At 48.8% G+C, this 26,156-nt stretch overlaps 1 protein-coding gene and 1 long non-coding RNA gene across 3 annotated transcripts in view; one reads left to right on the top strand and one right to left on the bottom strand.

Moving 5' to 3' along the window:
• Positions 1-20,252, bottom strand: part of SLC23A2 (solute carrier family 23 member 2) — a 52,710-nt gene extending 32,458 nt beyond the window's left edge. Inside the window, exon 1 of one of the 2 annotated variants that reach the window (XM_053966448.1) lies at positions 20,160-20,252. The gene's annotated coding sequence lies outside the window, so the exon portion shown is untranslated. The remainder of the gene's footprint in view (positions 1-20,159) is intronic. The other variant, XM_053966449.1, reaches the window with a different exon arrangement.
• A 10-nt stretch (positions 20,253-20,262) lies between these two features.
• LOC128800932 (uncharacterized) lies at positions 20,263-23,450 on the top strand. The gene is made up of 2 exons (XR_008435069.1): positions 20,263-20,393; positions 23,074-23,450. It is a non-coding gene; the product is annotated as an uncharacterized LOC128800932 (long non-coding RNA).
• The last annotated feature ends 2,706 nt before the right edge of the window (positions 23,451-26,156 follow it).

The following is a 26,156-nucleotide window of genomic DNA, read 5'->3' as shown; positions in this document are numbered from 1 at the left end:
AAGACAATTTGGGCACTGAGATCCTCTGAAGCATTAATTAAACCAGTATGGCATGGAAGGCAGTGCCTGCAAATCAGAGTTAAGATTTGTTTGCAAGAGTAAATATTAAGGTAGCATAATTATTTCTCACTTGAAGACTGAAGGAGAAGACTGGTTTGAATACTCATTGCTCTGGAAAAAAACTGTCATTCCCATTTTCACAATAACCACAAAGTGCAGCTCAGGGCAGAGAGGAGAGTTAACTGGTTAACAGGTTAACAGGTACTGGTTAAAGGTTTGGGGCACTGGGCTGGGATTTTTGGAGGGGTTTTTTGTTTGCTTTCCCTGTAGAGAAATGAGATTTTTTTTTTTTGCTTTTTTATTTTCCTAGAACACAAGAACACAGAGAAAAGAATCTGCCTTCCTCTGTCATTGCAGATGTATTTTATTCTCCAAGAAAATCAGAGATGGAGACGGGTGAGGTTTAGTCTGGCAGCTTTATCCTCTGGGACTGGGAAGGGGAAGGGCAGCAGGACACCTCCCTCAGCCAGGGCCAATAAATCTGAGCCAGGGGAGCTGCCAGGCACAGGATCTGCTCTAAGGTGCTCTGGCAGCCTCAGCTGCTCAGCTGGCACTAAGCAGCATCTTCAGAGAGGAGAGACCAGGCTCTGTCATGCTGCACACCAGCAGGGCTGCTGTCTTCTCCAGGCCTGGAGCACTCCCTGGGAATCCCAGCTGGACAGCAGCAAAGCTTGCCTTGGATCCGTGGAATTGCTGACAGCTGACACACCAGAGCTGAAATAACAATTCCCAAACAGGCAACTCCCAATTCACAGGCCAAAACCCCCTCATTGCTTCTTTTCCTAAAAAGAGGGAGGGTTTGTGTCACGGGCTTGGTCCAAGAAAAACCAGGAGAAGGAATTTCCCAGCTCTTCTTGCTTCTACCCAGCAATTACCATTGCACTTAATGGCACAGATGATCATCAGAGGTTCCTGGAATGCTTTCATTCTGCAATCAGGAGTGTCAAAGAGGAGAAGATAAACTCTGCTGCTGCCTAAAGCTACCTGGGAGAGATCACTCCTTATCAGCCCCCATGTCCTACCACATGACCCAGGCATTTTTACAGCCCTCCAGAGCAAACCCAGCTCCTCAGGAGCTGAAAAGTCCTGGAAAAAAGAGATAAAACAGAAGAGATAAAACCCATTCAGCATCGGGCAGGTGCACCCAGTACAACCCATTATCTGCAGGCTGGGATCCAATGAGAGTGCAACCTCTGTCAGGACTCACCTTCCCACATGAATTACCTCCAGTGCACACGTGTGTTTAACACAGGAGGCCAAGAGAGGCCAGGGCTTTACAGTGCTGGAGATAAGATTAGGATTTACACAAAGGGCAGGGGAGAGCCCAGGTGCAAGTTCAGGAGGAAAAGCCTCCTGGCCACTCTGCACCTCCAACATCTGCCTTTTCTCCAGCAAAAGGTTCCTCCAGCCTCGGAGCCACCAGCAGAGGACAGGAAGAGGTGGCAGTGCTTGGTCTGACACAACATCGCCTTCTCTCTGGGTGCTTCCAGGACCACCCACCACACCTTCCCTTTTGCCAAGGTCGCTGCTATTTCTTTTAAACTAATCAAGATGTGTTTCACAGCTCATGGAAAAAAGGTAAAACCCAGAGATAGGGAGATCTATGATGCAAGACTGTGTTTAAATGTTCTTTCTCTCCCAGCAAGTCTCTGCTCTGGAACCTCCACCACAAATAAAAACATCCACTGGAGCACAAAGGTTTTCCTGCAGGAAAATCTGCCCCTGCAAAGCTTCCACTTCCCGAGATACCCAAATGGCTGTGAGTCAGTAAAAAACCCTTTCACAGCTCATCTCTTAAGTAGATCCAAGGGTTAACCTGGGCAGGACAGAAAGTGCAGACAGACATAAAGAGCTGATTGCCATGGCAAGGAAAACTGGCCACGGACCCCCAGAGGAGCAGGCAGTGGGAGCCAGACACCTCCCCTTCCTTTAAAAGCACTGCATATAGCTTTTGGCTGAAGCAACCAAAAATACTCCCTGGGTCAGATTTGCTGCTGTGGCAGCTCCTCCCTACGCTGCTGAAGGGCCTTCAACATCAATATTTGAATCCAGAGCCTGGCAAAACAAAGACTGGGGAAAACAAAGCCCACCTGACCTCCAGGCTTTGACACTCCTGGGCAATTGGCAAGTTCTTGGGGCTCTTCTCTCAGTTTGGGCTGATTTGGGGTTTTTTTTAACTCCTCTTGCTGGTGCTGTTGCCTGGCAGCACCAGGACTGGGCATGGCCATGCTCAGGACATGGCAACGCTGTTGTAAAGCTCATTTGCAATGAGCAGACCTAGAGATTAACCCTCTGGAGGAAGCTCAGGCTCCCCCATGACTTCCAGCCCTGAAAATTACAGTTTTTCCAAAGTGAAAGGACCTCCTGTGTAGCCCTTATTTGCCAAACTCAAACCAAAAACGTTCTAAAACCAGGAAGGCTGAATTCCAGCTGGATCCTAAATTTCTCCCAGCTGAGCTGAGCCCACCACCCAGTGACAACCAAAATAGTTTAGACTTTCCCTGTCCCTTCAGACAATCCCTGCCCTGGTCCCCAGCCAGTCCCTGTGGGCCTGGCCTCCCCACCCTGTGGAGAATCAGGGACTGGCCTGAATTTGGTGGCCCTGCCCCGCTGCACAAGGGAATATTTCTAAAGGAAGCACAACAAGTGTGGTGATAAAGGCAGCTGGGGAGGGGACAGCCCACGCCTGGGCTTGTCCCATGTCACACCTCCCCAGGGAGTGGTGGCACAGCCAACCAGAACCTTTCTGGCTGTCACAGATGCCTGAAGAGCCAAAAAAACTCCGGCTGTTGCACCCACTGAGGGGATTAGAATCAAATTAAGGTCACTGCTTAATTACCATCATCAATTTATTATTTTAATTAGCTGTCAGGCTCATGTGAACAGACCAACTTTCTCCTGCAAGCAGAGATGATGCTCAGCCAAAAGCCATCCCACTTGAGGTGCCTCTGGAATTTCACCACCTCCCTGGCACTTCCAAGTGTTTGGCACCTCTGGAGCTCGGGCACATGATGTGTTTTAACACAATCAACGCATCCTCTAGGTCTGAGATTGTATTTTTGGCAGCAGACAGGCAGCAGGGAGGTGGAAAGGGACTTGGACTCCCTGCATGCTGTTTTCTTGTTCCATGTACCAAGTCTGAGCAGAAGATAAAACCAGTTTTAACCCCACCTGCTCATGGCTCAGGCTGGGGAGCTCCCAGCAGGAAGGACACACCAGAGGCTGAGACTAAAGCAAATTTTCAGTTCCTGCAGTGTCACAGCTGTGAAGAGCTGAAGCCAGCAACAAAAGCACTGGATTTACTTGGTTTGGGGTAAAAAAAGTGCATTTAGGCCAAGCAGGTGATCCTGCTCGGCAGGACAAGTCAGAGAGAAACCAAACTGTGGGACAGAGGTGCCACGGGCCAGGCAGGGCTCCAAAGGGAGACACGGAGAGGGGACAGGCAGAGAGAGGGGACAGGCAGAGAGGAGAGAGGGGACAGGCAGACACAGAGAGGGGGCAGGCAGAGAGGGGACAGGGGACGGGCAGACAGAGAGGGGGACAGGCAGACATGCAAAGGGGGCAGGCAGAGAGGAGAGAGGGGACAGGCAGACACTGAGAAGGGACAGGCAGACAGAGAGAGGGGACAGGCAGACACTGAGAAGGGACACGCAGACAGAGAGAGGGGACAGGCAGACAGAGCCTGGGGTTGGCACCGGGTACCCAGGGAGCTGCAGAAGGCACAGGACGGATGCCAAGGGATCAGGGGAGCTGTGGCAGGAATTCCTTGCCCAGAACCCTTCACCAAAGTGAGCAGGGAGTGCTCCAGCAAGGCAGATAACGAGGAACGCTGGGGAGGCTCCAATCAGACAGAGTTTGCTTATAGAGCACAGCTGTGCCTGGCCAGACACATGATTCCACACCAAAGCAAGGCAATTCCCAGTTAATTATGGAACAGCAGTTTTCTCCAGATCGCCACTGGCTCTAGCTACACCCTCACAAAACCTCTGTACATTTTGTGCCATTAAAACCCCAAATCTCATATTTTTATTGTCTGCTGTGCTCCAGGCACTGGATTTATCCGTGTTCTCACTTTTCTGCTGTTTTTAATTCCAGAAGAACTTTACAACACTGTTCCCCTTTTCCCTCTCCAGCCTGCACAGCTGTCCACACTTATCTCACAGCTCAAATAAACAAACATCAGAGTTATTTGTTTCTGAGAACCTGTTAGAAACAGAACAGCACATCACCAAGGGGTTTTCAAATATGAAGGACCAAATTACAAGCCACCAAAAGAGCACTGAATAGTTCTCTTCAAAAGAGAATTTTGCTACTCAGAGGTGTCCAAAGGGTGCTGGATGTTTTCCTAGGAAAAAGGTTCTCCCCAGTTAAAAACATTCCACAAACCTCTCATCACCCAGGTTAAAAAAGCCCTGTAAGCGCTCAAAGGATGCAATCAAAGTCCTGTCTGCAGAACCACGAGTCCAACTGCCCCAGCTGCTCCATCCCAGATCTGAGCCTGGATATGGCAACTGTGAGGTCCCACCCACTGTCCACACATGCACGAGCGCCTCAAAGGCATTTCTTCTGCCTTCCAGGGCATTTTCACCATCTCACAGATGTGAAGAAGGTGCTCAGAACCCACACTTAATTTTCTTTTGCTACTTGTAAAAGCCACCCTCCTGCTTCAGTCCTGGAGGGAGTTTTTTCTCGGGGAGTTTGGAGCAGCCTCTCTGGTCCCAGGAAACTCGTGATTTGTCTTTAGCAGGGGCCTCTCCAGCTCCTTCCCATCAACTGAAGCTGCACTGAAATGCCACTACATCCTGAACGCTCCAGAGATTCCTCCTCCACTGAACCACATCCACAACAAGAAAAGCAGACTCCAAATTTAACCCAACACCACACAGTCCGTCTTTACCTGCAGCAGAGACAAATAAAATGCTGCTACATACCCGAACTTCCTCACATCTGAGCTCTAAAAAGCTCAATTTAGGTTTTAAAAAGAGCTGATGGGCACTTTAAGAAGCTTCTCTCTTCACTTCGAAATAGCTCTCCAAAGCACAAACATATTCTTTCTGTGGAGGCACTAATGAATTTTTAAGTAGTTGGTATTTTGACTGCCATCCAGAACGGTGCTTTAATAACTGACCAACGTTATTAGGGCAAGTCTACACAAAGCTAAGCAGGAAAGTTATGCCGAGCTCAAACCTTCCATGTATTTAAAGCACATTAGCGAAATCTCATTAGCTTCCTGTGTGAATGAGCTCGTTGAGAAGGGGACTTAAATCCAGCTGAATGAGGAGTTTAACACAGGATCTCAGAGCTTTCAAAAACCACAAGTTTAGTTAAGTCAAGTTATTAACTGCGAGCTTAGTTAGGCTGGGATTCTAAACCAGAATAGCTGAAATGTGTTTCCAGCATCAGTCACCCTGCAGGGTGTTTGATCAGAACACTGCTGGCCAAGCAGTTCCTACTCATCTTTCGCCCCATTACTCCCATTTTCTTGTCCCAAAGGGCAGCAGTTTTGCCCAAATTCTGCGCAGTGCATTTGCCACCCTCCAGGAGACCCCACCAGTGGACAGGGATGCGAGATTAAATTCCAAAGAAGTGCAAGCAGAAGGTGGGAAATGACAATGTACAGCTCGTTATCTGTACCGGCAGAGCTCTCCAGACTCAGGGTAAATAAAAATTCAATTCTGTCTCACGGCTCCTTCAGTCTGCCCTGGAGCTCAGCACACCTGGCACAGTGCATGGCACACAGTAATTTGATTTATAATGCTATGGAGTCCTGGGGAGAATTAATAATTTGGGCATTCCGATAGCTCGCTGGTATTATGGATATTAATACCCAGCTCGTTAAGCTCCTTCATGGCCCTCAAAGCAACCTGAGCTCACACTGGGTCCTTTCTCAGCCTGCTTTGTACTTGGACTTGGCACTTTGATGAAAGCTCCCTTCTTTCCAAGACTTTAATCAAGTTAAAACAAAGGTGGAGTTAGAGACTCATCTAGGAAAAATTCCATTTATTAAGTAAATTGAGGTAATGTGCCAATTTTTTGGCTCTGGATGCGAAGCTCCTTCCCTGTGGCTCCTTTGGAGAGGGAACAGCTTGAGCCCAGTAATCAATACAAAGCCAGCAACTGATCCCACACTTGAAAAGTCTTACATCTATTTAGGCTTGTCTGGAAATAAACACTTCCATTTAGCATAACTTATTAGGACTTAGAATTAATAAACTTTCAGAAACTAACCAAGATGCTGTACCTTTGTGCTCAAGCTTTCTTAATATCTCTTTTACTACATAAATACCATATCATTTCAATATTTATCATTTTTTAAAGATAAAAGGAAAGCAAGGTTTATGGATAAACAGAAAAGAGCAAATACTTTTGAAATAGTAAATATCTTTCTACAGTGATAGCAATTTTAAAATGAGAAATTAAGCCCTCAAACCTTTAAGATACAGAAAGTTAGTTATTAACACCTGCAAATAGACGTTTTTTAAGTTTCTTATTTCATAATGCTGACACCAAACCAGTTGAATTTTTGCAACCGTCCCCACCGGGCTGTGAATCCCAAGGCAAACCTGCACCGAGCTCTCGGGGGCAGCTCCCGCAGCAGCAGCAGCCTGGAGGATGCAGACATTCATCCCCCAGGAGCACTTTTATACTCTTTTTGTACTCGCCCATTGTGTAACCGCTCCCAGCCTACGGTTACACAAGGGCAGGGCAGGAGGCAGCACCTGGTTACTCCCCGGTTACTCCCCCGTTACTCCACACCTCCGCCGGGTTTACGCAAAGCAGGCCGGCCCCGGGAGCTTCAGCTCGGCCACAAAATCATGGGGGAACACCCAGCCAGAGCCCCCAAACACAGCTGGCACAAACATTTCCATGCCTGGCTGCAGCAGCTGCAGTCAGGATGGAGCTTTTACCTGAGTGTTTTTTCACGAGCCTCCCTCGTGCAAATGTTTTTATCAGCAAACGGACAAATTTTCGAGAGGTCCCAGATGTCAAAGCTCTTCCCTAAGACAAGGGTAAGGGATCAACAACCTCACTGGGAACTGAAACATACCAGGACTCTGCTGGGCTCCTCCACTTCCCCAGCGAAAAACGCTGAGTAACAACGATGGGCACAGGGCAAAGTGAGACGCAAGAGAAGAAGTGAAAGACTTGAAACAACAACAAAACCAACAAGAAATAAAGGGTTGCCAAGCACTGCAACAGGTTGCCCAGGGAAGTGGGTGAGTCCCTGTCCCTGGAGGTGTATAAAAGCCATGGAGACGTGGCATTCAGGGCATGGTTTAGTGGGGGATGTGGCAGTGCTGGCTTAATGGTTGGACTTTATCTTCAAGGTCTTTCCCAACCTAAACAATTGTAGGATTCTAAAACTGCTTCCCATGGATCTCTTCTCCTTGCCCCACTCCCCTTCTGTGGGAGCACAGCCCTGCTGTCCTTACCCTCCTGATCATCACTTTGTCATCTGTCACATCACAGCCTCTGCCTCAAGCTGCCACCGAGTAACTCATCCCCATTTCCCTTTTCAAAGGATTAACGAGACACCATCACCCTACAACTGATCCGGAAGCCATAAGCAGAACAGACCACCCCAAGGCAGCACCCAGTGAGCAGCTCCTGCCTGGATTTACCAGTGACTCCACCCCTTGCACCCAACCCAGAGCTGGCCAAGAACAGGGAGCTCCAGGGCACAAAGGTGAGCTCAGTGTACCTGAAATGCCCTTTTTGCACCCCAGTGTGTGGAGGCAGGGACAGGCTGCCAGTGCTGTCCAGCCCCCTTGGCTCCATCATCCAGCCCCTCCAGGTCCATCCAGCCCCCCATGCTCCATCATCCAGCTCCCTGGTTCCATCCAACCCCCCCAGGTCCATCCAGCCCCCCAGGCTCTATTCAGGCCCCCAAGTCCATCCAGCCCCCCATGCTCCATCCAGCCCCCTCCCCAGGCTCCATCCAGCCCCCCGCCCCAGGCTCCATCATTCAGCTCTCCAGTCCCATCCAGCCTCCCAGGCTCCATCCAGCCCCTCATGCTCCATCATTCAGCTCCCCAGGCTCCATCCAGTCCCCCCAAGTCCATCCAGCCCCTCTGTGCTCCATCATTCAGCTCCCCAGCTCCATCCAGCCAGAATTTGCCGCGCGCTGCTCCAGGCTCGGCGTGTGCTCGGTCCCACATCAGAGCCAAGGCCTGAGCAGGGCACGGGGTAACTGAGAGCTGACGCCTGTCCTGTGCAATGCTCCTCATTCACCCCTTGCTCAGATCCCAAGGATCTCCACTGATTCCCTTCTGCAGCGTGTGCTCACACAAACCCACGGGATGTGCCAGCCTTTAAACCCCACTGCAAAGAGATGCTGAAAAGATTCCCCCTCGGTTTGCTCCTTTTCCAATTATTAGATCCTTTCCTTTCCGCCTTCCTTCCGACTGCGAAACGTTTTCACCAACATCTTCATTTAACGTAAAGAAATCTTAGAGCCCTTGACACAAACATCACCAAACTGTAAGACCACAAAACACCAACTGCTGTACCCAGACTGGCTGAAGATCACTAAACTATAACACTTTAAGGAAAAAAGTGTTTGAATTGTTTCAGATTTAAGGCATTTGATGTGCTCACAGGGAGCTAAAGAACTGAGTGATCAAGAGCAAGAGGAAAACTTTAGGTTTTGAAAGAAGTAAGCCATTTGCTTTTTTCCTCCAATGTCCAACTGTTGTTTAATCCAACTAGTTTTTTAAATAGAGACTCAAATACTTCTTGCCCTGAATATCACAGTTCAAAGTAGAACTGAGTTCAATGCAATTAAAATTCTTAAGTATGCAATCAAAGACTTGACTATTTACCTTGCAATTAAAACTAATTGCTCCAAAATTCATCATCAGTGACTGGAGAACTTCAACATTCGAACAATTAATTTCTGATTACGCTGCATTTACACTCAATCCAAATAAACCACCTGCTAATCTGGGCACCTCCACTTCAATCCCAGCTGCCAGGGTTGATGTCGGGACAGACCAAGGGTGGGTGGTTGGGTTACAATTCCCTGGAGTGGGCAGGGACTGGAAGCACTGTCACTGCAGGAGAATGCTAATACAAAATTCAAAATTCCAAGTGCAGCTTCCAAGTTCCAAACTGGTGTGGAAGCCAGGTGGGAATGAACAGCTGAGAGCTGTGTGGGGCTGCACTTTACTGTGGGAGGGGAATCACAGCAGAGGATTTATCTCACTCTGCTTCAGCCTAGGGAGCTTGGTCGTGATGGTCCGACACAGCCACTCAACATTTTTATTTCCTGCTTAATATCTGAAATGCAAACTGGTGGAAGCATTTCTACTGCTTGGAAATGTTACTCCTAGGAGGAGTTCACTTTGATTATTACAAGAAAATCCAATTTTCTGCCTCCTTCTCAGACACTCAGTGCTCAGTCTGAGGATGAACCAACACTTCCGAGTGCTCCAGCCAAATTCTGTTTGCTCTTGGACACACATTAATAACTACTGACAGTGTTCCGAGTTGGAATATTTATTCTGAGGATTTTTCTCTGCAGTTTTGCAGCATTCAGGCAAGATAAAATCCCTCTCTAAGTCCACTAGGCCCCCTGCACAGAGGTGACACACAACACTTATGTCCCACCACACCAAAAATGACAATAATGCAACCCAGGCACTGCAAACACCTGCTAACCAAAACCCTCCTTTGAACCTTCAGTAAGAACAAGAAAAATCACCCAAAAGGAAGAGTGATGCAGTCAACAGTGCTCAGGGAGAGGCACAGCTTCCCTGCAAGAACATCCTGTTTCATCTGGAGGGTGAGCTGGAGGAGGCCTTCTTTCTGACAGCTCAATGAGTCCCCTCACTACATTTCTGTAGCCACCTCCTAATTTAAGGATTCTTCCTCCCAAAGCCACAGCAAATAGGTGATCTTTTGCATCAGCTTATTTAATCAGCAGCCTCTCATGAACATGCTCCAAAACACAGTTATAACATAATACAGCAAACCCAGAAAATAGCATCGCACACAAGCACAATAAAGAGATCCACTTCCACCCACAACTGGGAACGGCACAAAGACTCAGCTATTAAGTTTGAGCTTCCAGCGATGTTTATAAATGTACTGAATTATGAATTGGGAAAGCACTTACCAGAAGATCTGCTGTAACATGAAAACATCTACTGCTCTTCCCTAGTGCTGACTCAAATCAACACCAGAATTACTGGAACTGCTCTGAAAACTCCCCAGGTAAGTCTGGGAGCGATGCCCAGCCCTGGCTCCTACTCAGGGTGTCCCCCCTGAGCCCACAAATCCCTCTCTCCATGGCTAACGAATCACACATTTCCAGCTGGACAATGCAATGCTTTGTGGCCAACTTCTGTTCTTAAATCCCTAATTCATCTGTATTATTAAGGTGTTTATTAGGACTTTTCCTGCAATGGTGTATTTTTAAATACTTGTAAGAAGAACCCAGGATCTGAGATGTACATCAAAGCAGACACAGAGTTCTGTGTGAAAAGGTAATTACAAGATGGAAGTGCCTTTAGGAATACTTGTGGTTGATTTCTGGGCAAGAAATAAGGAATCATTGTCAAGAAAGAACAACAGAAGAATAGTGGAGCCAAAGCCCTGCACGCCACAGGCACAGATCAAAGCACTTCCAAAATTACTGGAGAACGTATGTGCTTTTTGGGACATGTTTTTGTATCCACCCTGCTCATAAATGAAGTCAGACTCCTTTCCTGGAGCTCCAGGTATTCCTGTAATTACAGGCAAAAGCTCAAATCCTCTGTCCTCGAAGAAAAGCCAGAAGCAAAGCCTGAGCAACAGCGCAGGGTGAGAGGTAGGGAACGTCATTACCTTCGTGTGTTCCCAGATTACCCTGAACACATCATTACCTCCGTGCATTCCCGGAATCCTCATCCCTGGCAGTGCCCAAGGCCAGGGCTTGGAGCACCCAGGACAGTGGGAGATGTCTGGGTGGGCTTTGAGGTCCCTCCCGTCCCAACCCATTCCAAATTCCACACACAGTTACTTTGCACACTCATATTTTACCTTTCTCTCCCTGTTTTTGTGACTGCTAACAGTTTCAGATGGGTGGGTTAAACTATACAGAAGAATCCAACACGCTGTGCAAAGAACATGAGAAGTCCCACCCTTCAGCCGAAGCTGCTGCTATTTTAATTTTCCAAAGGCAAAACACTTCTACACAAAATAATTTTACTTTTTCATTCAATATGTCATTTGCTTGGATGCTTAAAAATCACCCTGCATTACACAGTGAGCAGCCAGGCTGAAAACTCCAGCTGCAAGACGAAATGCTTTAAAAAGTGGGAGGGAAAAGAGCAGATATCCATCGTTTTGGTCAGTGATCCTGGGATCTTGTTCACAGCTCAGTAATTCACAGCCCAACTCCTCCTCCCACCAATCCCAACCTCCTGCATCCAAAATTAAAAAAACCAAATCCTTTTAATCTTCAAAGCATGGCCACAAGTCAATCTCAACTTAGCACACTTTTTAATTTTCTTTTTAATTATCCAGTTGGGAGAGTTATGCCCTTCTTGCTCAGTGACCTTTTGCTCCTTCGGGATTACTTCAAAATCTTTCCTGGGAATAATCAGCGAATTCACACCACTTACAGAGGAAGCCTTCAAAGCTCCCGGGGCTGAGGGGCAAGGCCAGAGGGACTCTCAGGAGCCTCTGCTGGGCTCCCAGGACAAGGTCCTGTGGCTCCAGGATTGCGAGAAGTGCAATCCTGGCACGGCTGCTCTGACCCCACACCGAGGTTTGGAGGTCCTGACCTGGAGCCAAGCCCAAAGCAGCAGGAGAAGCTTCTGCTGGAGCTGGCACAAGGCAGGGCACAGGCAGAGCATCTCTTGGGGTCACAGAGCAAGAACAAATGCCATTATCCACTGAATTAGCAAGAATAGATGCAGATATTCCCACCAATAACCGGTGCCCAGCTGTTTGCCCCAGGAGCTTTGGTCACCAAGCACGGCTCGGTTTCCCACAGCCACTGGGGAAAAATTAAATCATTATTGCCATTAATGATATTTAAGCCAAACCAGCACTCCTTGCTCCCCTGCCCACACACCAAACAACTGCAAGCAGCCCTGGGTTTGATTCCCACATGTTAAGCCAAGCAATTACTAATTTATTAATTTCACAACAAGCCTGGCAGTGTTTCTGTGTTCGGCCAGACTTGCTGGGTGACTCCCCTGCTCCTGTTTGAGGCAGGCTCAGGTGAGAGCAGCTCCTGCACCGACCTCCTCACAAATGTGCATTTATTGGCCCCTGCAACCTCTGAATCCATGGGGCAGCAGGAGGGGACAGGAGCCAGCTGCCACCTCACTCCTGTGTCACACACCACGTCACCAGGCAGAGATGGGGATGGCACTCAGTGCGGTGGCTTTGAAAATTTTCCTGCCTGTGTGAGCGGGTAATTAAGAGTGCATTAAATAGATATTAATGCATTAAATATCCCTGCGAGCAGCAGAACTGGTAAAGAAGGGTAAGTGCCCTCTCCAAGTGAAGGGACAGAAATGGAACAGCCAGTTTAACACCCAACTGCCTGCTCAGGAAAAGCACAAAGAATTGCAACATTTTCAGAGTTCACACTACTTACAATAATGTTTATATCAGCTATAGGTTATTGAAGGAAAACTTCTTGGTTTTGGGAAGACTTTTTATTTAAAAGGTCTTTGGAAAATTCAGTAAAATTAACCTCTAATTCACCTTCAGTAAACCTCTCTGTGATTTCTGCCAGTAAACCAATCCTTTTTTAACCAATATACTGTGGGTTTAATATCATGCCTTAATGGCTGCCTCATCTTCAGGGCTCTTTGGCAGATGTGTTTCAGCACTGCTTTTAACAAAATAATCTCAATTATTCTTACTTAATTGGCATCAGATAAATGCAAGACTTCTTAGCTGCTGCTATCTGAAGGAGCAGCACTTCAGCACACATTCTGCCCTTTGAGTAATTAGGAAAAAAGACCAATGCAGACAGAGTGTACCTAAGTGAGCTCCAAAACTGGGCTAATACTGATCACAAAATCTTTACCAGAGCCCAGCAGCCGAGGAGGGGAGCTCAGGCAGCGTTGTGCCTTCAGGCTCATTTATACCGAGCTATTTAATAGAAGCTTTAATTGACAGCTTTACTTGGCACTATTGTGCCTGATTAGGCATCTCCATGAAAAGCATTAGCTGTGTTTGATCCCCTCCAAAGCAGAGCAGCTCATTAGCAGGGGATGTTTACAGGACCAGCAGCTCTTCCCCTGCTGCAGGAGGGGTTTTTCACACCGTGTTTTCACCAGGAGGATCACGACTCCAAAGGAGCTCAGCCCTCCATCCTTTGCCTTTCCTGCTATTTGCCAACAGGACAGATGGACAAGGAAAACATCTGACAGGACTACAACAAACCCCCAACACTTGGCTATTAAAAAACCCCAGATCCTCTCCCTCATTCCCTCATCCATCCTTTTTTTTTTGTTTTGTTTTGTTTGAGCTTTAAAAGCATCTATCACTGAGCTGAAATAATGACAAATAACAAGTGTCCAACAGGCTGAATAAACCAGACCAGAGCCTGTGAAATTATATTGGTAATAATGACTCTGCTCAGCACAACCTCCCAAAATTCCACACACAAAATTAAATGGCACCCATGCAAATACATCCAATATCAGCAAATTACTGGTAATTGTTATTGTTCCCAGAGATGAAAGGACACTGTATGAGAATACAGCAATTATTTCCTGCACTCTGAGCCTATGAACAGGGACCTGCAGCTCCAATTTCTTTCTTGTCAGTCTCAATCCAAATTACTCCTTAGGTTTGGTCTTAACACAACAAAATGCTCGTCAGGAAACCATGATCTGTCAGTTTTTATCAAAAAGCCCCAACCTGCTAAAATATGACCAAGCAAATGCTGCTTGCATCAGGAAGACTTAGTTACCTTGCAGAAACAATTAATTCTGCACAAAAAAATGATAAAATGCAGCTGTAACCTGTGAAGAGCTGGTGCTTCACAGTCTGCAAAAACAAGGATGTGTTTGCTTGGGTATGGTGAGAGTCTGGATACAGGATTCTCTACACAAAGGATAAGTAAGAAACAAAGCAAAATTAGTTTTTTCCTGTCACAGGGACTCAAAGAATCCACAAAAATGCAAACCTTCCCACAGCAGAGTCCACTAAGTGCTATTAGCTCCGAGACAGCTTCATTGCAATCAGCACACAAAAGAGAAGGTTGCTAACTTCGCAGTGCAGCGTTTTATTTCCCTCCCAAGCTCCCAAATAAAAAGTGAAAGTCATGACATGGAGTCACGTGCCCGTTTCATGAGATCCCCTCCGCGACCTTGAGTGCTGCTGAGAACATTTACACACAATTCCCTTTAAAAGCACAGCACAGCAGCACCTGAGCTCAGCTTCAGGCTGAAATTCAAGACGCTCCAGGTAAGTGGTAACAGGAGTAAGGTCACAAAAATAGGAAGCCCTTCAGATGGTGGCTTCTGGGCTAGAAAACAGGGTGCTCACAAAGCTCAGCAAAGCTGGGCTTGGTGGTCAAAGGCTTCCAGCATTTCCTTGCCATCGCTGGCAGCAGATCCACGGGACTTCCAGAGGGCTGGGAGCCTGGGATAAATTCCCATTAACCACCCCAGCACATAAACACTGCCAAGTGCATTAGTGTTTAAGGCGCCTTCCTATTAAAGCTGCACTTTGTTCTGTTAACTTTTACAATCTCACAAGTGGGTAACAGCCAGCGAACCACTAAAATCGACATTATTGCCCTGGGCTGCCATTTCACGGCCATGCAAAACAGGAGTAAAGCCAATTAAAATGTGTCGCTCCACTGAGAGCCCAAACTGCTCAAAGCTCACACCCGAGGTTAACGCCCAGGAATGTCAGCACATTTCAGAGCCCCCCCGAAACTGCTTTGCACTTACTTTCCCACTACCTTGCATTCTCAAAATGCTTCAGCCAACTGCCCGAATGGCAGGAGACCTGCAACAGTTTGATTTAAATATAAATTCAGACAGCGAACTGGGGGACATGGAGCCATTCAAAATCAAATTCCAAATCAGTTTGGTGACTCACATTTCCCAACAGTCAAAACCAACAAATGGTGAGTCAATCCCTTCACCACCGTACTCATTTGAGGCCCATTCTTCCAGCAGTTTTACTCCACAGTGAGCATGAAGGGGGTGACAAATTCAAACAGTCCCTTTGATCAGGAAGGGCACACGCTGGTTTAACCCAAACACACAGAAACCAGGCCAGTTGTTGTTTTCAGAGCTTGGGAAGTTCAGATACTCCCAGGTACTCCCAGGGATATCTCAGCTCCTTCACCACAACTGGACTCCTCTGCTCCTAAAAATACAACTATCAGACAAAGCTTGTTTTCTCAGGCACTTTGCTGACGCAAGTCCAAGATCAAAACATTCCTAGTTCAGAGGACAGAGATGCATCGGCCTCCAAAATGCAGCCACGCCATCCCCCCAAGGTGCCTGGGACACTCTTAGAAACACACATCAATTTATTACTGCTTAGTAACGTAGGTTTCGGGGGAAGAATAAAATATTCTGGTTGCCTGAATGTGTTGAGAAGGAACTCTGGAAATTTCCTTTCAGCAAAACAGGATAAAGTTTATTCTCGCTTGAAGCTGCTATTTAGAAGTTATATTAAAATGAAATAAGTAATGGCAGACACTTGGATGTTAAATGCATTCCCTGTCCCCTCCTTAACCACCACTTGCATCTTCTGGCCTGAGAACTGAGACATGGGGAGATTCAGATCATTGCATTTCCAATTATAAACTCATTAAAATACTAGTTTTACAGTCACCTCGAGCCCAGCCATTCCTCAGCAATCAGAAGGAGCTGTGGGATGGGAACACAGAGCATTTCATCCCAGGAGGGAGACAGCCAAACCCGGAGCTTTGGGAGCCTCTGGGCACAGCCTCGTGGCCAATCCATCCTTCCCAAAACCTTCCCGGAGCTCTCAAAGCCCAGCCCTGCCCCGCGGCCACGGCAGAGCCACAGCCCCCAGGGTAACTGTGACAACACTGGGGACCACAAAACCCAAACTCGGCTCCGGTCCCGCTGGAGAAAGCCGGGAGCTGCGTGGGGAATTCCCGATGTTCCCAAAACATCGGAAAGGGCCGAGATGAATGCGAGTGGAAGGGATGAAATTACAACAGGAGCCACAAGTCCAGCTCTCCCTCCTCCTCTCTTTCCCCACCGAGTGCCAGCGATGTCTCAACACCCCAACTGCCTTTCCAAGGAAGTAGCTCTGCTCCTTTCCGGGCCAAATTACCATGGCAAGAAATCCCCATGTAGATTCATCTCCAACAGAAAAACATTCAGACAGCAAGCATTTCCTTCCCACAACCTGAAAACAGCCAAATAACATCAGATTTCTTTCCTGCCATCAAAGAAACCCTGTCCTGAGACAGCTCATAACAACTGAAAACATTTGCCCATAAAGCAAATATGCTCCCAAGCACTGACAGAAATATTTTGTGCACCCCACGAAGCTGGCCGTGGCTGAACACGATTCACCCCCGGGAAGGCTGGAGAACACAGCAAGAGCTTTCATTTGTAATGATTTATTTTACTCCTGCCTCCACTACATCAGGATGCTCGTCTCTTACTCATCCTGTCTGTCAATATTGTCTTCCTGCAGCTTTTAAGTAAAATAACCCCCATGGTAACTGTTGTCAGGCCATGTCATGACCACTGAGGCTTCATAAATAACACTTGATATAAATAGATTTTCCAGCAACATATAAACCATCAGCTCCAGTGGAAGTACAAGGGTTGTGTGCAGCCATCTGCATTTTCCCCTGTAAGGATAAACACATAAAGAAGTGTTTGAAAGCAAAATAAATCTATTGAAGAAATGGCCCTAACAGAAACTTCTGGGGCATGAGATTTCTTATGTGGTTCACACGGAGACATTGACAGGAGCAGCTAAAGCAGAACAAGAACTTCCCAGGAAGAAATCTTTCCCTGGGAGGGGGGTGAGGCCCTGGCACAGGGTGCCCAGAGCAGCTGTGGATCCCTGAAGAGTCCAAGGCCAGCCTGGACAGGGCTTGGAGCAGCCTGGGACAGTGGAAGGTGCCCCTGCCCATGGCGCTGCGTGGGCTTTGAGGTCCCTTCCCACCCAAACCATTCCAGGATTCTGTCACCTCCCAAACGACACCAGTTCGTGGTGGGAACAGCTCCCAGGGGTGCCAGCTGCCCTCTCCTGCCCTGAGGATCAGGAGAGGTTTGTTTAATCGCTGCAGTTCAGACCAGTCCGGAGAGCAGCTTAGCAGCCACTTCTGCAGGAAACCATACCGACAATGCCTGCAGTTTCACCCATTTTCCTTTCAAAGGTCTGCAATCAACTTCCACACCACAACAGAACCACGTCACAGCCCCTCGGGACACCCCTTCGAGCCGAGGAAGTTGGCAGGTTTGGCTACACCAGGAAGAAATAAACCCCCAAACACACGGACAGAATCAAAGAGGAAAAAACTCGGCTGAATTTCAAAAAACATTTGAAATAGGAGCTGCACACAAATGCAGCATTTTTTACAGGTTCTTCTGAACAAATGTGGAGGAAATTAGGGAAAAAACAATCCTCAAACACTGCCATTATCTCAAGCTTCCCCTGAAGAAGAAGTTGCCAGCCAAATAATACCAAACAAAGAAGCGATTTCTAGTTCTCCATTGGAATTCAACTCCCTGTTAGACGACCTTCACGAGACAGAAATTCTCATATTAGCAAGGTTTAAATACACCCACACACCACTCAGTACGGACTTAGGCAGGTACACTCAGGTCTGCCTGGGCTCAGGGAGGGCAAAGAGCACAAAAATTCCCCAAACAGATTCGAACAGAAAGGGGACACTGCCAGGGGGTGAGGGATGGGAGCTGCTTAAATTGCTGCTGTCACCCAAGGAAAACCCATCAACCTGCAGCCCAAATCCTGACACTGACTGAGAGGCTGCTTTTCCTCCAAATCCTTGGATTTGTTTCCGTGCTGAAAATGCTGAAGAAGCAACAGGCCCGTGCTCTGAGAACCTGATTCCCATCCTGCTCCTTCCATCTGCTGAGAGCCGTGTGCTTCCAGAGAGTTCAGCAAAGCTAAGCCTGGCTCAGAGCAGGGCTTACAGCCCAGTGCCACACTGGGATGGATATTAAACCATTTCAGTTCAGCCTGTTAAGCCACAGCAGGAGCACAACCCATACCAAGAACCCCAGCGTGACCTCCTCTTGTCCCCAGGGCTCTGACATAACATTTTTGGGTCCTCTTCACATCTTGACTAAACCAAAGGCCTGTTTAAATCCATGATAAAAATCTCAGGGCTTGTTTAACCTCCTTGCAAGCCCAAGGCTGAATTTGTTTCAGTGCATCTCCATGTTAACACTGCTCTAATTTCAAGGTATCTGGATCATGACTGGGAGCTAGGAGTAGGGGTACAAGAGCTCATCAACTAATCCAATTGTTCCACATATCTCAAGATTATTTTCCAGTCTGCTAACCTGAGATGCTTGTTGCAATAATCCTTTATCTACACTGAAATCACCTGGCAGACAAGGTGTGCAGTTAAGCCTGGCTCTAGCACTGTGCAGCCCATCAGCTGCTCATCACTCCAGCACTTGTTTTGCTTCTCCACTTCGTTTTACAGCATGCATCAAACTCCACCTGCCAGGAAAAACACTACCCAAAACAGCTCTTTTTTTTAAGCTTAAACTGGGTAATTTAAAGCCTGCTCAAGCCTGGCAGCACTACACTGCAGTAAGGACACACAGACATATTAAGCTCCCTATGAATATAGAGCATTGGGTGTTTTTATTGAATATGAAAGCTCATCAGCAAGAAGGAGCCTGGCATTTACCTGGCACTGAACTCACACCAAGAGTCAGCTGCGTGTGGAAAATGACAAGGCGGAAAAAATTAACAGGCCAGGTCTTTACCTTGTCTTAAACACCTCGGGGGATTTCCTCCGCTGCCAGAATCTTCCACCGGCTCTGCTGCTGCCTTTGGGGTCAGCCCAGCCCGCACTCACCTGGCCAGGAGAGCCCCAAACTGCCTCAAGGGCTGCTCTTCCCTGCGTACAAAATGACAACGACGGCTCCAAAATGAAGGGATGGGAATAAAACTGGAAAGCCTCTGCCTCATTCCCAGCTTTTATGGAAAAAAGGCAAAAGCCACCAATAACAGGAATGTATGATAGTGGTTAGTCCTTATTCTAGGAACCCTACTAGGCTTGCAACAAGCTTTGTTCAGGCATTTTTCTGCACTACCTACATCACTTCTTCCTACCCAAAATGTACCTTAAAACAAAAGAAAACCACAAAACCACACACGACATCGAACGGGGCTTGCAAGTTAAAAAGCAGAAAATTGAAATATTTACTGCCTCGATGTGCACTGAAAAAGAAAAATAAAAAGGCAAATAAATAATTTTTAGAAGGGGGGGAAGCTTTAAAGCGTATCACGAGAACGGGATCAGGGAAGAGCGAGGCCACCCCTTCAGGACCAGGGGAGAATTAACCTGCATTTCTCCATCCCATCTACAAGCTTACGGCTCTGCCACCCATTTTGTCTCAGCTTAAAGGGAAAAAAATAATCTAAAAATTAAAAAAAAAAACCCAAAAAAAAAAAAAAAACCCTACCTCAGCGGCACAGAGAGAAGACCCCACCTGGGGATGATGCCTGAGCGGTGCTGCCGGCCGGGCAGGTGACCGCACCGCAGGTGCCACCCCGGGCATCCCCCGCACCCCTTCCCCATCCCCTGGCGATGATGCCGAGCCAGAAAACGCCGGCGCGGAGCCCAGGGAAGGGTTTATTCAACCCACAAATGCGAAATAAAAGGGAGAGGAGGAGCGCAGAGGTGCGGACGGCGTGGCAGCCGCGCGGCCAAGGTGAACCGCGGCCGGCTAACATGGTGGAGGCTGCGGGGAGCCGCGACCCTCCGGCCCGCGGGGCAGCGAGGGGCGAGCAGCGGGGATGCGGGGCCGGCACGGAGGTGACAGCAGGCGGGAGGTGAAGGGCGGAAAACGCTGAGGGGAGAGCGCGGCGGGGAAGCGCTCCCTCAGGGCTGCTCCCTCAGGGCGGCAGCAGGAGGGGGAGGACGGGCTCACCTGCCATGGCGGGCTGAGGGCGGCAATGGCGCTGGGGGCTGCGGCTCCGCTCCCCTCGGTCTCCGCGGCGAGTGCGGCGGGGCCGGGCGGCCCCGGCAGGCAGAGCACGGGGCGGGACGGGTGCTTCCTCCGCCCCCGACAAGATGGCGCGGCCCCGGCCCCGCTCCCTCAGGGCTCGGCCGCCATGGCGGCCCCGGCCCTCGGCAGGGGGAAGCAGCTTCGTGTTCCCTGAGGGTGAGGAGCATCCAGCTGCAGGGATATGTTAAGGGTTTACGCGTGAAGGACACAAATCGTAGAGTCACGGGATGGGGCGGGTTGAAGGGATTACCCCCAGTGGGGTATCTGGTCCAACCTCCCTGCTCAGGAAGGGGCATCCCACAGCACATGGGACAGGATTGTGTCCAGACGGGTTTGGAATATCCCCAGTGAGGGACATTCCGCAGCTTCTGTGGGCGGTGGAGCGCTGAACAGGCTCCCCAGGGAATGGTCGTGGCCTCAGGGATGGCAGAGGTCCAGCAGGGTTGGGACGAGGCTCTCAGGAACACGGTGGGATTGTTGGGATGTGCTGTGCAAGGCCGAGAGCCGGATCAGTGGGTCCCTTCCAAATCAGGGGATTGTGTAACTCTGTTATTCTGGTTCTGGGACTCAGTGCTTGGTCACCCGCACAGGAAAGTTCTTCCATGTGTTCAGGTAAAACATTCCATGCCTCAGTTTCTGCCCATTGCCTCTTGTCCCACTGCTGGGCCCCAGGGAGCAGAACCTGCTCCATCTCCAACACCTCCCTGCAGATATTGATGGACATTGATGGATATTGATGAGGTCCCCAAACAAAGGCCCTTGGGCCCCTCATCTGGGGGTCCCTCTCCAGCCCCTAGTGCTCACCTGGTGCCCCCAGCACTGGCCCTCTTGGGGTTTTGCTTTGGGGTTTCTTTTTGGATATTTTTCTTCTTTAAATTACTATATTTTAGTAAAAAATCCAACTTTTAAAATAGGAAGGTGAGTTTAGGGAGGAACAAAAGAATGACAGAATCATTTAGGTGGAAAAAGACCTCTGAGGTCAAGCCCAGCCTATGCCCAGTCATCACCATCCCAACCAGAGCGGAGCACTGTGTGCCACATCCAGCCATTCCTTAAACACCTCAGTAGCTCCACCACCTCCCTGGGCAGCCCGCTCCAATATCTAATCGCCTTTTCTGTGAAGAAATTCCTCATGGTGGCCAACCTAAACCTCCCCTGTTGTACTAGAGGAGGCTAAGCTGAATCCCCCAAAAGATGACACCTCCATCACATCCGCAAACACCATTTTCCTGAGATTTCCTGTTTTCTGGTGGGGGCCAGGACCAATGTGACACAAATGTGACACGAATGTGACACGAATGTGACAAATCCCCCCTCCCAGCCCACAGAGCTGGGTGTTTTCAGGCACCGCTGACGTCTGCAGCTCCGGTACCCAGCGCTGGACTCTGCCTCTCTCACGTCCCTCTCGGCAACATCTGACATCCCTAATGGCTTCTGACAACGTTAACTCGCTCTAATTTGTGTCCTGCCCTTCCCAGAACGTGCAGTTCTCAGCCACAGCAGCTCGTGGCTCCTTGCCTTGCTCAGGGCTGTTCTGGGCAGCTGGGGCCGAGCCCCTCAGCTGATTCCTGCCCTTTCTCCTGACGCCACCTGTCATTGAGGCGATATTGACCCGTGCTGGGCTCTCTTCCCCCAGCCCTGCTGTTGTTTAGTCAAGGTGCAGCCCTGAGTCGATGGGAAAGCACTCCCCATGCCACTGGCACCAAGTGGGCCCTGTTTCAGCCAGACCTACAATTCTCTGGGGATCTTTTGGGTCCTTGCTTCAAACGTTGCTGCTCGTGCAGTGTTTGGCAAGCAGGAATGCTGGCGGGGTGTTTGCTCACCAGCTGTCCAACCCCTTCCCTCCCACCCCCCCACCAAGAGGGTTTCATCCAATCCCATTAAAACCCAGCAGCTTACTTTAAGACCAGAGACCCTACAAGGCCTCTGGAGCATTTGTGCTTATCCTCCCATATTTATCTTTTTCCATGTTCACTGCAACACTCTCCTGGTTAAGCTTCTAAAAGGTTTTTCCAATGAGACATACGGAGAACTGTACAGGGCAGGGCTGAGGCACAATGCCTGACTATGGATATTGATCCCTGGCATTATTCAATACCTGGCCTTATCCCAAATGTAGACACAGACTTCAGTACAGCTTTTAAGCGTTAAAAGCCTTTGTTTGTCAAGGTGGGGGGGGCGGGGTGACAGGAGGGCCATTTTAGTAATGTCAGATTGATGGAGGCTGCAGCAGTTCTGCTGTTGACAGGAGTTTGTGCAGGAAGTGCTCAGAGTCCTTGCAAGCCCCCCCCCCTGTGCTCAGGATCAGGGACAGACACACAGCTCTGTTTATTTTATTTTAGAGGGTTAGAAATTTTCCAACCCTGCCCTCCCCAGGTGAAAAATGGCAGAGGGAAATACAGCCAGAGAAAACACATCAGTCAGATTGAAATGTAACAGATAAAGACCTCAGGGTCCCGATAATCCCAAGGACAAGCCGGGAAGGATGATAAAGGTGGATTTAGTGCTCCAAGAATTGAATTTGACACAGCTAGACCCCCTGGAACCATGGGCTCAAACCCACTAAAGCCTTTTTCATTCCTTTTTCCTCTTAAATTGATAAATTCCCTTCCAGGTGGCCTCCTGTGCTGCAAAGTTTGAGAAAATTCCCTGGCATTTCCCTTGTTCAGGAAGTCAGAGTCCATTTTATGCCATCACACTGTCCTGCTACAGAAGTGGAAATTTTACAGTTTTACTGGGACTATTGGCATATATAATTTGCATTATTAAAATGTAGTGAAGAACCCTGAGGTATTTATCTAAACATTCAATCCCTCTTTGCCTGAATGATCCACAGATCCAGAAAGAAGCTGGAAGAATTGGAGCCGTGGGATGTGCACGTCCTTCATGAGCACGCAGCAGGAGGAATTAGCAGTCATCAATCATTTGGTGTGCTGACCTTTGAGATCCAACAGGAGACACATTCCTTGTGTTTTCTCCATCTTGTCTGGGTTACCTGAGCTCCTCAAAACTCACTCAGGGACTTACCTGAGCAGGTGAGGTGTTGCTGCACCCTATCACCAAACAGTCCACGGAAGCTTTACTGAGGTCATTTCCCCAGCTTTATTTGGGTTGTTTCTTCGTGGCTCTATGTGGATCAAAGGATAGGACTGCAGGTCAGGTTTTTCCTCAGATGCAGTACAAACGTTACTGGCATAAATGTCAGTGCTGAAATGTTTTTGGCCAGCGTCTCTTACTCAAAATTTCCATTTTTAAACCCAAGTGTTGTCCTGGCTGGGATGTGAATCACTGATCTGAGCACAGGATGTCCAAAAGACCAAATGAAAACTTCACGTCCAGGGATGGTATCTAGTGAATGGCATCCTCACCCTTGGCAGGGGAGTGGAATTGAGATGGTCCCTTCCAATGGACCCAAACCATCCCATGATCCTATCATTGGTTTGGGTCTGGGCTCCATAGCTCCTTTCCAATCTTGTTTTCTTGGCATGTTTTGAGTTTAGTTTTTATATCATAAAAAAAACCAAAAAAAAAATAACCTGCCTTGCATTAGATTAATAACATTATGTGCGAATCCCACAGATGTAGTCCAGCAATTAAGAAGAACCCAGCACTCCTGTATATGGATAACAGGAATATCTTCCACTGAATTAGACAAAATAAAAATGAAACCCCTGCTATTTCAACAGCAGTCTAGGAGGTGAGTGGAGACTCCCCCAAGTAAGCCCCCAAAAAAATTAACAACTCACCAGCAGTGGGGGTTTTTTTACTTCTCCCTCTGGAATATGGAATGATAAACTGAGGGGGGCAGCTGAGCAGACCCTGGGTTTCACTCTGTGAGGTGAGGAAAGCAAGTGTGAGCAGCCCTTGGTTAAAATGCCACCTCCAGCAGCTGGTGGTAAACTCCCGACCCACAGGAATGTATCATTATCTCGGGGACACCCATGACTTGCTGCTCCCCCCAGTGTCAGGTGGAATTCGAGTTAGAAAAAAATGTGTTTCTTTCTCAGAAAAAAAGTGTTTCTTTCTCAGAACCGAGATGGGCTCTGCCAGCCGAGCCCAACCCCCCGATTTGTCATCTGCAAAATGGAGGCAGGAATAATTTTTACCAAGTTTAATTAGTGCAAAGTGCTCTCGGTAGCAAAGAGAGCTTTTGGTCCGAGCATCTCGGGCCAAGTTCTCAAATTACGGAGGCTGCAGCCGGCGACCCACGCGGCAGAGCCCCTGGGGGAGGATCGGCAGCGTTTAAATCCAGGTCATGAATAAATCAGCAGGTGAGCAGGACCGGAGATCTGCGGGGCTGCAGGACTGTTGGGTGCCTGCTGGTCCTCTCCCCTCTGGCAGCTTTTGGAGAGAGGAGACCTTCCTTCAGCTTTGGGTTTGCAAAATATTTTGGAAGTGGAGAAGAGGTTGTGGAAGCCAGGAGAGTGCAAACAACCGGGAGAGTACAAACAACTGTGAAAGTACAAACAACCGGGAGAGTACAAACAACCAGGAGAGTACAAACAACCAGGAGAGTACAAACAGCCCATCCCAGGTCCTTCTGCTTTGCCCACGGGATATTCATCCCGAGCTGAGAGGAATCCAGGGCAGGGAGAGTGCTCCAGAGAGCTCCCGGTGACATTAACTCAGCTGGACAGCCTGTGCTCTGCAGGAGGAGGCAATTTTCTTGCTGCTGTTCTGTCTGGTACCTCAGGGCTGTACAAAAGAAATGAGATTTCACTTGCTGAGTCAGGGGCAAAGCCCGTGTTTGACAGGAGGAGGAGATGGGCTGAGTCACCTCTCCGAGTTTATCCCCAGGCTGCTTCCCAAAAGCACAGCTCCTGAAATAAGCCCTTAAATCCTGGGAGGAGTGGGAGCAGGAGGGGGCCGGGAGAGCAGCCTGTGTTTGTCCTGCCTGGTCTGTTCCCCTGCCGGGCTCTCCTTGTCCAAATGCTGAGTCTCTGGAGCCACATCTGGCTCGGAGGTAGTGTGGCAGCAGCAGAGGCACGGCAGAAGCCCGGGGCTCATGGCTCCCGATGGTTTTGCTCTCCTGGGCACACTCACCCTGGAGTTCTGTTCCATTAGATCTTCTCCCCATCGGATGAACCCTGAGGCATCTGCAGGGATGGCCTCCAAGGGCGGAGACAAGCTGGGATTTGTCACCTTGTGTCACATTCATGTGGGGCTGTTCAAAGCTCTGGGAATAAAGAGCAGCTGCTGTGGGCAGATCTGGATGAGCAGGACCAGAGCAGCTCATTCCCACTTAAATTATTTCCAAAATGAGGTGGACACGTTGCACTAAATCATTTTGAAGTCCATTAGAGGAATTTTATAGCACAGAATAAAAGAGGTCCTTCACTGTGCACAGCACGGGCAGCAGTGCCTCGTGGCTGCTTACTCATCCCTCAGCAGAGCAGTGAGAGCAGAGACACAGTCCCTGCTTTCACCCACTTGCAAGTCATTCCTCAGAGAGGAAGGATGGAGGGCTTGGGTCACTTTTACCCCATGACTCACCTAATCCCCTGTGTGAGCACATAGCAACAACAGCTCATGGTGACATCAGGAGTGACACAGACACACCAGCCACTCCAGCAAGGGGCAGAGGGCAAAACAAACAAAGGTGCTGAGGCATCAATTAGACCACGAGCCCTCTACAAAGCAGCTGCTGAAACTGAACTGCCCAAATCCCACTGGGCAGACATCAGGAATGGTCACACACACACAGGAAAAGCAGAACTCCTGGAGGCAGAGGGAGAACTGAGCCCACAGCAGAGCTCCACAGGCAGAGCCAGCTCTGGGACTGACTGTGGAGGCTCCCTGCAGTTCTCCTTGCCCTGACAGCTGGAGCAGGGCTTGTCACGAGAGTGCAGAGTGGCAATTATAGCAGCACGGATGCCACAGGTCTGGCCAGGCTCTCTATTTATAGTTCCCTGCCAGCAC

Source organism: Vidua chalybeata, chromosome 28 (assembly GCF_026979565.1).
Source record: "Vidua chalybeata isolate OUT-0048 chromosome 28, bVidCha1 merged haplotype, whole genome shotgun sequence".
Lineage (NCBI taxonomy): Eukaryota > Metazoa > Chordata > Aves > Passeriformes > Viduidae > Vidua > Vidua chalybeata.
Note: the sequence above shows the minus strand (reverse complement) of the source record. Positions and strands in the feature narration are given on the sequence as shown.